This window comes from Morone saxatilis, unplaced genomic scaffold (assembly GCF_004916995.1).
Source record: "Morone saxatilis isolate NCDOM2014 unplaced genomic scaffold, NCSU_SB_2.0 Contig15, whole genome shotgun sequence".
Lineage (NCBI taxonomy): Eukaryota > Metazoa > Chordata > Actinopteri > Moronidae > Morone > Morone saxatilis.
In genome coordinates, this window is record NW_023339707.1 from 9,247,273 (window position 1) to 9,251,204 (window position 3,932).

The 3,932-nt window shown below is 39.3% G+C and overlaps 1 protein-coding gene across 4 annotated transcripts in view; it reads left to right on the top strand.

Moving 5' to 3' along the window:
• The window catches only part of acot7 (acyl-CoA thioesterase 7), a 57,798-nt gene that overhangs the window by 15,145 nt on the left and 38,721 nt on the right, over positions 1–3,932 (top strand). The window lies entirely within an intron of this gene.

Sequence of the window (3,932 nt, forward strand, 5' to 3'; positions counted from 1 at the left end):
ACACACACGCACACACACACATTCATAAATACACATGCACAAAAGTCCCACAGAGGTAATAATGCTTGTATTGCATGCACACTGAGGCAAATATTTGCATAAGCACAGCATACACAGATCGTGCCCCCTCAATACACACACATACATAGGCAGAGCTGAGAGCAATGCATTGTGGGTTGAGGCTTAAAATAAGCATGACAGTTCCTGCCATGATCCTGGTGGGTCACACAACTTCACGTACTGAAAAAGTGCTGCATGAACATACATAATGCAGTCAAAAAAGTACTGTTTAGCAGCTCATTGCACTTAAATTAGTTATTTTTGTCAAATTAACACCCACAGGAAGAGAAATAAGTGTTATCTAAATGTATGTGTAATTTCATAATGTAAAGTCTTTTAAATCTAAATTTAAACATTGAATAAAAGATGTAAAACTAAAAAAATACTGTAAGACCTTCAACAATTATAACAAGTATGAGGATAGCTTGGCCTTTGGAGCACAGACGAATTTCCTGAGGGCATAAATGAGGTCTGTAGCAGTGCAGACAAAAACACTACAACAAATTAAAGGTCACTTGAGTACAACAGAAAACTATGTTTACGTAGAGTCACTGTGCAATACATCAACTGTGGAGCAGCTTTTGTTTTACAGTTTGAACTCTCAGTTCTGAGTTTTGCTTGAGAAGAGCAATGCTCACAATAACAATATTAAATACTAAGTCTCTCACAGTTGAAATATTCCATAATGCTCAAATTGAATATTAAATATTCCTTTTCAGTCAAAATGCTCCATCCCAAAACTCTACTCCTGGCATGATTTCATCTCTTCCTATCAGGCTGTAACATCCCACAGTTGGGCTGTAGTAGTTTAACGTAATGGAGCCTTGGCTCATCACAATGGAAAATCTGTGGTTTTGATCATGGGGATCAAGCACTAATGCCGATCCACGCTGCACTGTCTCTAAACTGGGAAAGGGCTGCTCAGGAAGGAGAAAAGAAAACAAGGGTGGTTTTATCTGCTCAGAGGAAGAATGAAGCGTTGTGGGTAAGAGTCAAAGGGGAGAGCAGAGGGGTGAACGAGTAAAATACGGCCATAAATCATGTGAAACTGCTTGAGGTGAAATAAATGGATGTGGGCAAAGAGAGGAGGAAAGAGGAGGAAAGGAATAACAAGATGAGAGATTTAAGATGTTAGGGTAGTGCAGACTGGGATTCAGGACTGTTAAGTGTCTTGAGAACAGAAAATGTGCATTTAGGAAATTTTAAGAATGGTATGAAGTAATGATTGATGCCTTAAACTTAGATTAAATGGGATTGGGTGATGCATAAGTAGTGCTGGAAGGACGTTTCCCCCACTTAAGCACCCATGTGAATACTCAAATCAGTACCCAAAAATGCCCTAAATTATAATTAAATATGACTGAGCATAGTGTTTGGGAATCCTACTGCCTATCATTAGTTAAAAAAGCACAGTCTACCTGTCTGTCTAAGCCTAAACAGCTACTGGTGCTATTTGTTTTGTAGTTAACACCCGATTTGCTGGGATTTTAGGTTTCGGGTAGATACACAAGACAATAAGATGAATTTCTTTTTTTTTTGGCTTGTCCCACAGAAGACTACCAGACTCTGTGGCTGTTGTTTCCATTGTTGCTATGCTTGTATCCGTATGTTTTATTACTGCTTATGCTGAAGTCATTTCTGTTCGCAGACATTATTCCTGTAAAATCAGCCAAGTGGTGCTAGTCGGATTGTCTGCTGTGCAATGTCCATCTGCTCACATGCAGTTGTCTTCTTTCACGTTCATGCACTTAATACACTGCAGCACCAATACACCATCAATTGAGACAAGGTACCTGCCACTGCCAGGTGCCATTTGTCTCAGCTGTCATCATAGCTGCCAGAGTGTCCTTTTACATAGATGGAGCTCCTTGTTCTAAAGCTGCCACCAGACGAACTTGAAAAACTCTACACAGCCACTGTGCTATCAGCCAGTTTATTGAGCATTGTGCCATCAAGTGTGGAAATTTGAGTTCACAGATTTGTGGAGCTTGTGTTCAGAGTTGGTGCAGCCAAAACCTTTCCTTTTCACTAATTCATTAATGCTAACTAAGTAAGCCAGCTGTCTCTCCTGCTATTTGAGACCCCTCCTTTGTGACAGAATTCAGTTCTCTGTAATCACATAGAAACCAACACATACAATAAATCCATTGCTCAGTATTGAGCACATTTTTCTACAGGAATTTAAATAAAATAAAAACAGAAATACAAGTAACTGAATCAAGATAAATATGCCCCACGTAGTGAGCTGCCTTATCAACGTGCATAATGAGGAGTAATATGTGCTGTTTTTGTAGACACACTGTGAAGGTAAGAAGGGTGCAGTCGTGGCAATGACATGGTCAAACATTGACATTGTCTTCATTTGATGCACAGGGATTTGAAATTCAAAGCCAGTTCCCTGGTTAAATTCTGGTCATAAAGGTCGTCAGTCGAACTGGGAATGGTTCTTAGTCCGCTGATTCATTCCAGCGCTTCGCCCTCTGTCCCTCTCTCACTCCTCCTCTTCCTCCCTCCATCCTAAACACAGTTCACTTGAAAGGTCCAGCAGGAGCTAATAATAGACTGGAGTCACTCAGTCTTCGTAGAGTTAAGGATTTGTAAATATGCCTTTCTCCTGTGGCCAACTTCCTGGTTGTTGGCAAAGGCGGGAGCCAATGATGGGAGGAGGAGAGAAGCGTGGTCGGCATGGCAACGCGGCCTGGCTGTCTGCACGGCTTTAACTTAGGTGTAAAATGCAAATGTTATTACCTAGGAGTAGTCCACCTAAAGCCACTGCTCCCACTCTCTTCTCTTAACTTCACATTTCCTTCTGTAAGGTCTATGTCTGGTTTTCCCGTTGATCACACACACATTAATGTCACAGTTCTTAATTTCCATTAAAATATTTTTAATTTATGACATGTCCTATTTTTAAGTTTCTATGTATTTAACACTAGTACAAATAGTATAGTAAAAATATGGCCAAAGCAACAATTAAAGGAAACTTTTTTTTTATTAGATTAAAAAAAAACTGTGCTTTAATTCCGTAGTATCAAAAAAATTAATCCGAATATAATCCTTATCAGTCCTAATGAGACACATTAACCCACTGAGTTTATCAGATGGTGCAGCCACAAGTAATAGCACTAAGGCAGTGATTTCATTTGAACCTGCTGGCCCTGTGCTGTCTTTAATCTGTGTGCCTCCCTTGTGTGCCATAACAACACAACCTCAAAATAGCCCCCCTCTCTCTCTGTTAGCAAATTAAGAGAAAAAGTGTAGGCAGAATAGAGCAGATATCACTATGGCAACCTCTCCGCCTGATTGCTATGAGATGTGATTTCCACGAGTTTTGTCTTCTGATCTTCTGGGTTCTTAACTTTCTGTAGGAAGGCAGAGCTAATGCTGCAGCCTTCAACCACCAAAATTGTTTCATGTGGTACATGGAGCTATATGGGAATATCAGACCCTATATTAATTCACAGGGAAACCAATGTGTGCTTCATTTATTGATGATGAAGATGCTTTTATTGTGGGATTCACATGGGAAGACACTCTAAGGGATAAAATCTTAAAGTTACAGCACTAATTTCCAACATTTTTCCAAGATATTCACACACAAGACAGAAAATAACACGTAATATCAGGGAAACTAATAATTAAATGTGTAATATAGTTTATTTAAAAAAAGTACTAAATATCCGAATAATGACCATTATTTACTGACCATGGGAACTTTTTTGTAGATGGTCCAAAGATTAGCTTAGCTGACCTGAAAAAAATTATCATGATTTCAGCAGTTTTATTCAACACTTATCAAAACAAAGAAATCATTGATGCATAGTGTTACAGACTGAAACCGTGTCACTGTGTTTAAGGGTACTGCACCCCGG